The sequence below is a fragment of the Miniopterus schreibersii genome (genome assembly GCF_964146895.1).
Source record: "Miniopterus schreibersii genome assembly, chromosome: 11".
NCBI lineage: Eukaryota > Metazoa > Chordata > Mammalia > Chiroptera > Miniopteridae > Miniopterus > Miniopterus schreibersii.
Window position 1 is genome coordinate 16,783,514 of NC_138111.1, and position 12,105 is coordinate 16,795,618.

General features: G+C 39.8%; 1 protein-coding gene across 2 annotated transcripts in view; it reads left to right on the forward strand.

Moving 5' to 3' along the window:
• Positions 1-11,100: 11,100 nt before the first annotated feature.
• The window catches only part of LPAR1 (lysophosphatidic acid receptor 1), a 95,079-nt gene continuing 94,074 nt past the window's right edge, over positions 11,101-12,105 (forward strand). The window contains exon 1 of one of the 2 annotated variants that reach the window (XM_081152094.1): positions 11,101-11,478. The gene's annotated coding sequence lies outside the window, so the exon portion shown is untranslated. Of the gene's footprint in view, positions 11,479-11,659; positions 12,045-12,105 lie in introns of those variants that run through there. The other variant, XM_081152092.1, reaches the window with a different exon arrangement.

Sequence of the window (12,105 nt, forward strand, 5' to 3'; positions counted from 1 at the left end):
TAAATGCTGCAATCAAATCACTATATGGAGAAAGTTACAAAATCAAATTCCAAACAATGAAAACATCAGTTTCTTAATGGAACAGTTCCAACCATCTGGCATTCATATGTTGTTTGCAGGGGCGGCTATTGTACAGATATAATGACCCAATCCCACCTCTAGGCAAGAAGCTTCATGAAGGAAGTTTACCCTGGCCAGTTGAGGTTAGTAACATTACCAGAAGAGTCGTGTGTGTGTGTGTGTGTGTGTGTGTGTGTGTGTGTTTTTCAAGAGAACACAAAAAGAAGCTTCAAGAATATTTGTAGAGTGCAAGAGAGTGGGCATATTTTAACATCTCAGAAATAAATTTTTTCTTTGAGGCACTTTTAAAAAAAGTAGTGTCCTGTTACATTGGCTGGATACAGTCTTGATGATAATCATTTATCTTCTCTAAACAGATTTAAATTAAATATTGGATAATTTTTTACTACATTTTAAAAACTGGTTTTGAATAAAACTTGGAGCACAGAAAGGAATGACATTTCATTTTTAATTTTTTTTAGTAAACTGATAATTTTGTTAGCATATTTTCTTTTCCCTTTACTATGGAACTTGACTTACAGTTGAAGGTTCATCATTCACTTAAAATTAATTAATCCAACAAGTATTTACTAAACCTCTACTAAGTGCTAGATACTGGCTTAGGCATACCTATTTAATAGAGTGCAAAAAAACAAACTTTTGAGAAATAGGACCAGGTGTGTTATAACAAGGGAGGACTGATCTAAAATGTTTATGGCATGAGAGATTTTAAAAAGATAATTGAGTAAGATGAAAAAGAAAGCGGAAGACAAAAGGAGATGTGTAAGAAAATTTTAAATCCAATCTAAATAAAATATACATTGGAGTGATTAAAAAGAAAAATGCTATGGATAAGAGTATCCATAATGTGGATTTCAGACTTGATAAGGTCTCCTAGGATGCAGGGGGAAAGGCAAAGACATAAAATTATATGAGAGGAACTGAGTGGAGAACAGAGAATAAAGAGCCAATATATGGGTAAGCCTGTTCCTTAAGGGGACAGAACAAATGAAGCACAGGCAACAATTAACTGCATAGTATAAGAAAACTTTTCTCAACTTATTTTATAAAGGTTTATAAACCTATTATACAAAGACCTATTTTTGTAGATTTGAAGGGATTTCTAAGTGACTATATAGTTTTCTTTTTCTGAAAAGGACAGAAACATTCAAAGATATGCAAAGACTATAATATATACTAGCCATAAAGCCTTGTTGAGAAAGGTAAAAGTAGCCCAAGTAACTGAGTTGTGTACCTTGGCTGGGTGGCTCAGTTGGTTGGAGCGTCATCCTTACACCAAAAGGTTTCGTGTTCTTTTCCTGGTCAGGGGTCAGGGAACATACCTGATTTGTGGGTTTGATCACCAGTTAGGGCCTGTTTGGGAGGCAACCGATCGATGTTTCTCTCACTCACTCTCTCTCTCTCTCTTTCTCTCCCTCTAAAAATCAATAAATATATCCTCAGGTGAAGACTTAAAAAAAAAAAAAAGAATAAGTTAATTTAGCATTCAGCACTAGAAACTAAAGAGAATTATAGAATAAACCCAAGGAAATCAGTAGGAAAGATTTGCCTATAAACAAGACAATTAATAAGATACACAGCAGAAAATGAAGAGCATTGATAAATACACCCTAGATCTGTGGAGGTTTTTGTTTGTTTTTTTGTTTTGTAGAGAGTAATAAAAGACCTTTGGCAAAGCAAATTATTAAAAAAATAAAACTAATCTATAGTACTAGGAAAAACAAAGGCATAAATACTGTAACAATTATAGTTCAATAAATTTTTAAAAATTTATTTATTTTTTTAGTTCAAACCATTTGAAAATATCAACAAAATAGTAAGATAAGTTAAAGAGGATAGTTACTGTGAAAGAAACATTACAGACCGTGTTCTCTGGGAAGTAGATGCTGAGGCTGAATCAGGACAGAAACACTCAAAGATATGCAAAGACTATAATATATACTAACCATAAAGCCTTGTTGAAAAAGGTAAAAGTAGTCCAAGAGTTTATTGAGGGGTAACATCTATGACAGGAAAAGGTGGGAAGCAGGATGGGGCAGGGGGAGCTACCAGACCATGACACAGGCCCAAGAAAGTCTTTGCAAGCCCAATATGGATCTTGAGGCCAAAAATAGTCCATTAGAGAAGTTCCTCACTGGATAGAAATGGCTAGGTCCCCGTACCACCCCCTTGTCCAGCCATTGGCCATGGTCTACCATGAGAAGAGCATAATCTTGGCTGTCACTTTGCTCATTCATTGGCTGAAAGGATTTCCTAAGAAGAATGTGGTCTCAGCGCAGAAGCTACATAGGACCCTGAATGTGCTAAAAGCCATAAACCAACAGGTAACCATACTTCTTGCAGCTGGTCAGTGACTTGTTTTCTGAAATGGATCTGAATGGCACATCTCCACGTCTGCCATAGTCCACGCCTTGCTCCATGTGGATCCACTTCTCCAAACTTGTTGAGGTGGCGGCACCTCCCAGGTATCTTGTGGGCCTCTCTTCCTGAGGAAAATCTTAGAAAGGCAATGCCATCCTTATCCAGAATAGATGTCTATTTTTGTGGACATGAACCACAGGCCCTTTTACAGTGGAAGACTCCCAACTGAGTGAACCCGCCACCAAGTTGCCAGTTGGGCTCCTCAAGAAATAGTTCATACTAGGGACTCGGAGTTGGCGCAGGCTTATGTCCATATTTTTGGCTTTGAATTGGTCTCTGTTGCTGGCAGTTTGGACATTCAGAAGCAGCATGAGAGGTAAGTAGCAGTCTATGCTATTGGGCCCATGCATAGCCCTCCTCTCTGCCATGGCGGCCACTTCATTCATGTGTCCGCTGTGCTGCTCACAAAGGCTTCCTCAGTATTCCTGCTTGTGGTGATGAGCAGGAATTCTATCTCTTCCCACTCCTTCCCCAGTTGGAAGAATTATGGAAGGGGGAGGATCATGTTCATTCAAGTTCTTTTTGGAATAGATTATGATACTTAATGTAACTTACACTTGCCAAAACCTATACCTAATGGGCCAGATCCATGCTCTCTAAGTCTAAATTTCTACAAGTCAGTGCAGATCTCTCTGGGAAGAAGTTTCCAGTTATTGCTATTAATCTTTCAGAAACTTAAAGTCCCAGAAATGGGTTTTGAAGATAACTTTTCACAGATATTTTTACAGAGATTTTCTTGGAAATTAGAGATAAATTAATCTCAACAGCAGATTCTATCAAGGTTCAATTGCTGCCACTTTATCCCTCTGATCATACTGCATCTTCCCAGGACTCTTAAAGTGTCCTGTGTTACTGTTCAAACTTCTTACAGTCCATCTATACTCTACAAATTAGCAGTGACTTGTGTGAGGTGACCTCTTGTCTGCATAGTAATCCTACCAACGTTGTGGCCATATCTTGTGTGAAATTGGTTCCTATTCTAGGATTGTAATATTTACATGGTGTAGATAAGAGGTGGCCAAGGGTTCTTAGCAATCATGAGTGAGAACTTCACACTTTGTGAGTGTTATGAGCTGAATTGCATCCCCCCAAAATTCGTGTGTTAAAGTACCTCAGAATATGATTGTATTTGGAGATAGGACCTTTAAAGAGGTACAGTGAGCTTATATGAACAGGTCCGAATCTAATAGTACTGGTGTCCTCATAAGAAGAGGAGATTAGGACACAGACACACAGACTGAGGGGAGACCAAGTGAAGACACATGGACAAAAACCACCATCTGCAAGCCAAGGCCAGACAGAGGCCTCAGAAAAAACCACCCTGCCAACACCTTGATCTTGGACTTCTAGCCTCCAGAATAGTAGGACAATAAATTTCTGTTGTTTAGGCTCTCTGTCTATAGTACTTTGTTATAGCAGCCCTAGCAAACTAATATAGTGGGTTTGAATGTCAGTCAATAAATTTAGATATTCAAGAAGTTTTTTCTAGATTTCAGATTAAATTCTTATCTGAATCTCCCATTCCTCAGGGTTGGTGGGAAAGGATGACTCAGGTATTTTGAAGGTCTTTTCTATTCTTAGGGAATTAATTACACTCTCCTATGTAGATCAGTCACCATTCCAGAGTTTTATATCATGTCTGAGAGATAGAGAGGGCCATCTAGGACTGGTCCTTGGAGGCTGCCCCTGAGATTTCCTTTGTTCAAGTTCACTGCCGCTATGCCACCCATGGGACGTGAGCATCTTACTAAATTAATCTAGGTTCCATCTACCTAAACACTCCTTGCAGTCTTTTCTTCTCAAGGGTCTTGCTGTCTCCCCAGCTGCATTGCCAGGAAGCAGGGCAGAGGGACCCTCTGTTCTTGGGGCACACAGGCCTCTCTCTTTCCCTCTCCCACTCCACGAGTATTGTTTTTCCTTCAGGTGTGTACACACCATTCTATGCCTGTCAATCCCCTTCTCCTAAGAGTTTAGGTTTTCTGTAAAGATTTTTGGCTCTTCCATTTGCTGTTTTGCCACATACGTTCCTAAGCAATGAGCACAGAACATATGACGATTCAACAAAGAGAGAGAGGAAAGTGAAGCACAGGGAGAAGAAAACTTGGAATAAAAATCTCGAAATATAGTTCCATCATATAAGAAGTGTTATATCCCACTAAGGGCAGAAGTAACTATACACTGTTGATGATAGAAATACATTTTATGGTTATATAGAATTAGGATACTTACTAGCTATGGAAAATCACAGGCTTTATACATAGAAATAAATTACTGACTGGTTTATTATAAAGTTAATTTTTCTTAGGACATGTTTATAGTGTGTCTTGGTTTTATATTGGAGTACAGTCATTTTCTGCTCTTAGGTGGTGTAGTGTTTATATGTGCTTAACCACAACAGCAGCCCCCAAAGGATGTATGTGATAGCTGAACATTATTCCATAATAGTTTGTTTTAGAAATAGTATTGTATGAATAGATCCAGGTAATTTCACTTGCACTGAAAAATACATTATTTAGTTGTAATTTACAAACAGTAAATTATACCCATCTTAAATGTTCATTTCAATGAGCTTGAACAATTATGTACACCCATGCTACCACCAGACAAAGCAAGATATAGGACATTTCCCTCACCCCAGGCAGTTTTCTTGCGTGCCTTTTTAGTTAGGCCCCACTCCCTCGGCAATCATTCGTCTTCTCCTAACATCAAAGATTAATTTTGCCTGTTCTGGAATGTCATAGAAATGAAATTGTGTGGTATGCACTGTGCTGTGTCTGTCTTGTTTTGTTCAGCATGCTTTTTATGATTCATCCATGTTGTGTCTATCAGGAATTTGTTCCTCATATTGCTGACTAGTCTTCCATTCATGTCCACTTTTTTTTAACTTTTGGAATTTACTCTGCCTTTGGCAGAGTATATGTTGGCAGAAAAATGGGAGTGGGCAGGGAAGGGGGGTGGCAGAGTCATTCAGTTCAAGGTAATCAGTCAGAGCTTAATCAGGTAGAGTTTGTGCAAAGATGTAACATCTCTAACTTGCTCACTTTCGGTGAGTGCCCCTCCAGAGGGCAGTACATCAGAATCTGTCCTTTGTTCATATCAATCCACAACTAGGGTACATGGTGAGGTTACAGTAAACATGTGTGTGAATACATGTATTAGTTTAAGTCAAGGTAACTGATAGATTCCCACAATTTCGTGGCTCAAGGAACAAGAAATTTTTTTCACATAATGGTCCAGAGTGGGTGTTGACATCAGGAGAGAGGCTCTCCTTCACATGGATGCTTAGGTGTCAGGCCTTACATCTTTAATCATGGCCTCCAAGGTCGTTATATGCATTATCATCACAGTCAACCAGAAGGGTCAAAGAGCCTGAGGGGACACGTGTGAGAGGTTGTTATAGGGAGTCCTAGAATCGGCAGAAGTCATTTATGATCACATTTAATTGGAGAGAACTCCGTTATGTGGCCTCAACTAGCTGCAAGAGAGGCTGGGAAATCTAGTCTAGCTGGTGCCCAAGAAGGCAAGAATGGATATTGGACTTAGAGGCCTCTGATACAGTATATATACTCCACATTTATCAGTGGAGCTCTTTCATAGCTTTAATTAGGTTCTGAAAGGGGTCTACAGTCAAAAATGTTTCAGAGCCTTCTGTTCAGGGACCACTAGTTCAGGGACCTTGCTCTAGAAGGTGTAACAGGCTGTCAAGTCAAAACAACAGAAGGGACATAAAATACACAGGAGTTATTTTTTGCCCCAATAGAGTGGCACAATAGAGTTTGTATTCCTTGGAATACTCATTGCAGGTCACGAGGCAGACATCATATCTACCACTAGAACTCACAATAACTCAGCACATTAAAATCAGCCGTATTTTATTTGAAAGAAAGGAGCAGACTCTTTCCTGGTTTGTGCTTTTGTTACCTCGTGTAAGAAATTCTTCTCTACCCTGAAATGATGAAGTTATTCTAAAATCCGGAAGTTTTACCTTGTAAATTTGTGTCTTTACATCAATAAGAACTGATTTTTGTTGACAGTGTGGGGAAGGGATCCCATGTTGGTTTTTTAAATAGACAGTGTGTATGTGTGTGTATATATATGTGTGTGTGTGTATAGCCAATTATTTCAGCATTTGTTACTAAAGAGAACATCTCTGATGCACTAATTGGCCTTGACTCATCTGTCATTTACATGTGGTTCTGTTTCTGAACTCTCTTTTCTCTTTTGTTAGATTATTTAGCAATCACTGCACCAATACCACATTATTTCATCTGTTGAAGCGTTAGGATATTTTGGTATCTGTAGGGGAATTTCCCTCCTTGTGCTGCTATAGAATAGTCTTGGATATCCTTGGCCTCCTCCACTCCCATATGAATTTTAGAATCACTTTGTCAGGGTGTATGAAAACCCCTCATACAATTTGGAGTAGATTGCTTTGTGTTTATGGCGCCTTCTCCGTGAACATGATGTATCTCTTCATTTACTTAGGCCTTTTTATGTGTTTCAGCAAAGTTTTGTAACTTTCCTTATACTGTTACTATACCTTTCTATTAGTTTTTATCCAAATTGTAATAAAGATTTGTTGCTATTATGAGTGAGACCTTTAAAAATTTATTATCTCTAATGGCTGTGGCTTCTTTGCATATTCATCTTTTATTCAATAATGTTGCTAAACTCTCTTATTTGCTCTCATTCTTTATTGCTTGGATTTCTTAGCAGGCAACTGTATCATCTGTTCCTAAGTTTTAAAGGAAAATGTTTAATGAATTAACACTAGGGATAATGCTTCTAGAATTACATTGTTCAGGAAATTCCTCCCTTTCCTAGTTTGCTAAGATTAAAATAATATAAATGAGTGGCAAATTCATTTATATTTCCTAATATCAAACCATTCTTATATTATGGTATTAACCCAATGTGCTTATGACATATTTTTAAAAAACACATTACTGAACTTGGTTTAATAATAATATTATATGTATAAAACGTTTACTCCTTTTGAGATTGGCCTATAATTTTCCTTTCCATGTTTTTGTCTGAATTTGGTATCATGATTTTATTAGCTCATAAAATAATTTGGGTGCTTCCTTCTTTTTTCTATTCTTTGAAATTATCTGAATAAAGTTTATCTGTCTATGAAGATTTGACATCTTTCCCACCAGGCCTTTGACCCTTTCTGTGGGTAGGTTTAGAAATACAAGTTTGATTTATTTAATGGTTAGAAATATATACATGTTTTAAATTTTTTGAATCAATAATTTTATAATTTACATCTTACTAAAAAGTGTCTATTTTAGCTGTTGTAATTGTTCACAATAAATTCTTAGTATTACAAAAAAAACCCCAACCTACTGAAACTATAATTAAAATCTTACTCATAAAAAAAAAAATCTTACTCATAGTCTTGTGTCTTTTCTTCTCTCTCCCCCTCCCCCCCCATCAGTCTTACTGGAAATTTATCTATTTTATTGTGGTTTTATAGAACTAGCTTTTTGTTTTGTGACCCTTTCTTTGTATCTATGTCTATTTTTGTATCTATGTCTACTTTAGCTCTAAAATTATACACATAATGCACATATATTTTTTGTTCTTCACCCTCCCTTTGTTTTAGATCAAAGCCTTTTTATTTGGGTGAGGGACACCGCAGGATATGCTTGGTCTTCATCTACTTCAGTCATTACCCAGATTATTCATGCAGAAATATGAGGTAAGAAAAAAAGTGAGCACACAGTCTCTCTAGGGTTTACATTTCACTGCCGTCTAGTCCTCAGACAAGGTTGCTACACACACAATCCCCATTCCTGGAGCCTCCCTATGCCACTTCTACCCTGAAGTGTGTTATTTTTTTTTTACTAAATTGGGCTGCCTCACCCACCTCTGCCACTGGCCTTTTAAAATAGAAAGGTTTCCTAAGGAGAATGTTTTCTCTCTAGCCAAGGGGAAAAACACTGGAAAGGCACAAATACCCCATTTAAAAAAGGAAGACACCCATCCTGGTGGGCATCCGAAAACCTTTCCAAGCAGGCTGAATTCTCTTAGGGTATCATTTCACCAGAATATAGTCTTTGAATCAGTCTCTGCATCAAAATGGACTGGAGGGAACGTTTCCAACAGATCTTTTTGCTGATAGTTTTGATTACTCTCTAGTAGAAAATTTCAAAGGCTTTTGCTAGACGGAAGGGGACATGGGGAGGAGGGGAGAACTGGCACGACCAGCAAACCCTTCTGAACAGACAGAGCCCAAAGCAGTGACAACCAGTTTTTCAATCCTAAATGCTTCCCAAATTAGTCCTTGGACCACTAGATAACATCAACAATCTGACAGAGTCCTTTAAGATATTGATGTAAACTCTACTGGAAATGTCCCTCATTAAAATTCTCTCCATTTTGCTGAAAATATTTTTTTCTCACGTAGACGCATCAGCTGTCTATTTGGCTCTGCTGGAGTCATTTGAAGAAACATTGCTTGACAGAGGATGAGACAGGGAGGGTGGGACAGAGAGCGGGAGGATGACTACCCAAGAAAGGGAGTAAAATCTGAATGGCAAGAGGGCCGCAGACAGATGAAAACATTAAAGAAAGTGTACCAAGGTCTCCTTCACCTCTGTTGAAACAACATCATCCACTTCAGAAGCCTGTTCAATTATACAGGGTGTCCCCCAAAAATGTATACACATTTTGAGTGATTATAAAGTCAGAGTTTATTAACATACAGTTCACATTCAAAATGTCAAAGAATCTACAGAAATGGGTAACTATTTTGTCAATGCCTATTTTCAAACGATTGACGGTTCTGCTCCAGGCGCTGCTGATAACGCAAAGCAATGGACTCGCAAACATCAAGAATCATTTCATTAGTCAGAGAAAGACAAGTACCACATGATCTCACTCATATGTGGAATCTAATGAACAAAATAAACTGATCAATCAGAGAGATACAGAGATATAGAACCATGGAGCAGTCGGACGAATTTCAGAGGGAAGGTGGGGTGGGAGTGGGGGAGAGATTAATTAAAGAACTTAGATGCATATACATGACCTATGGACACAGACAATAGTGTGGAGAAGGCCTGGGAGGGGGCGGGTGGATGCCTGGTGGAGGGGTTCAATGGGGGGAAAAAGGGGTACATCTGTAATACTTTCAACAATAAAGAAAAAAAGATAAAAAGAGAATCAGTTCATTGGGTATTTGTGCACCCTCAATTAGTCTACTGTTGCCGGTTTTGTACGGTACATTTTATCTTTTATGTACCCCCATAAAAAGAGTCTAGTGGCACTTCAGGATAAATTTTCTTTGTTCAAAGCTTAGCCTGGCTTCACCCATTATTTCAAAGCAGTTAAACCTGAAAAGGAGTGAAAATTAAGTGAGTTATCAGCTGTTAAAGTGTGTATACATTTTTTGGGGGGACACCCTATTATCTTACTTTGATAAAGACAACTTGGAACCCAATAAAATACTGTACTAGTCTTATTATTCCATTTAACAGATTACAAAACTGGCTCATTTGGAACAAATACTAGTTTTGATGGATAAATCTCTGTGCTGAACAGGATTTGACTTTCAGGTTATTTACCTGAAGCTGGCTGCAGAGCAGATGCCTTTAGACAAGTCCACACTCATGAAAAAAACAGGTCTGTCCAGGCTGACCTTGTTTTGTTCTGCATTTCATTTTAGGACATGGTAGACCAAATAGAGAGGAAATAAAGTGTTTTACAGCAGATAACTCAGGATTCTTTAATACACGTCTTGTGTGGACAGAATTCCTTATTTGATGTTAGAAAGGACCATATAGAGTAATTAAGGACCACAGTTAATATAAAGTCAAAGCAGAAGCAGCCATATACCTTCAGACAGCCAGAGATAAAAATCAATATATTGGAAAATATCCAGGTTGAATAGTAGGAAAGAAACTCATTTTCACATTACCTTTGATTTTTGAGATAGGACTAAACATTGAAATGATTAATTATTAACTTAATTAAAAAATTTTATGTGTTGATATAATTCATAGTAAAACAATAATGTGATTACTTAAAATAAAAATTTAAAGTATTCTCTTCACTAGAAGATGTAGAAGTTTTGGTTTTGAGGAACTGAACAGCAAATAAAAAGAGTGGGTAGTAAGGAGGAGACAGGAAAATCCGCCAAGTGGTTTTTCTGAGTTGGATAGAGCTAGTTGAAATGAAAGCGGTTTTCAGTATATTCTTGTTTTCTTACCAATGTATAGTTTTATTATACTTAGATTTTAGAGTGGACATTTTCCTCTTTGTCCTGATATATTTTTTTAGAGTTTAGGATCAACTCCTCTCATTTGTGAGGTAAGAGCATATGCATTTTCTGCATGTCATACATGAGTATTAGCACTGTGCATATATTCAAATTTCATGCATATTTTCATTGGAGTATGGTAAAATAAATCATAAATCGGTAGGGAATCAGAGAAAGCCGAGTCGTTTAAAGTTGATTTAAAAAAAAAGGGTTTGATAAATTGTTTTAAAAAGCAAACAGCTTCAGATAGTAACTGACCCCCAGCCAGGGCTTAGCCTTGAGCATACTGTGCAAACCACAAGGGGACCTCAGTCGAGGTTTTCAGCAATCCCGGGGGCAGGAGGTGGTGGGGTTCTCTTCACCTACCTCCGGGAAGCCTAAAACTTTCCATCCCCTTCAAGAAGGTTTCCCCTCCCCCGAGGGCGGTTTACGGTCACCTCTCCTTTCTGCGAGGCCCAAGGCTACCGAGTGCCCGCCACCAACGCAGCCCTCCCTCGCCCCTCCGCATTTCTTTCTTAGATGTGGTTGCCTCAGTCCTGCCGGGTCCCCACCACTGTGCTGTCGTGGCCTCTCTGTGCCATTTCAGGCGAGAGTTCACGAAGCTTTTTATTCCGAAGCAGTTACTTTGGGTGCGTGGAGGCTTTAGCCGTGGAGCTAGAGGCAGAGAATTTGCCAACACCCCGGAAATCCTGGGAAACCGAGAGTGAAAGGTAGGTGGGGGGTGGCGCAGCTGGCGAGGCCCCCGACTGGACTGGGGGTTGCCTTAGGGCCTGGGAGAAACTCCTGGTGGCGGGGCTGCCACTGTCCCGAGCGCGACCCCGGCCGCCGCCCCGCGCGCTCCCGCCCACGCCTCCAGGTGTGCATTCCCCGCCCTTCGGGACTCTCCCGAAATTGCTCGTTTGCCCTTGCACCGTGTCACTGGGAAGGCGGAAGAGCAGTTTATAGTCACGGGCAGGGACAGCTAAGGGAGCACAGGCGCACTGGCTTCGGTCTGCAGACCCGGTCAATCGAAAACTCAGAAACAGGCGCGCGGGCACCTTTCTAGCAGCAGCGCCGCCTCTCCGTGCTTTGCAGCCTCGCCTTAGAGGCTGCGCTGGGAGAAACTTTGTGTCTCCTGGAAACTTTAGACGCTGAGTTACGAGGGGCCATACTGCAGGGGTGTTGCGAGCCCCGCGATGTTTTCCAGAGCTCTTCGAGTGGGAAGAGAAGAGCGACGAAATGAAAACGCAGCGTGTGGGGGAGCCCACTCGAGACCCTCCAGCTGCCGGGCGCCGAGGTGAGCGCCGGGGGGCCTGGGGGTGGGGATCCCGGGCTGGCGGCCGCGGGTCCCCCGCCGC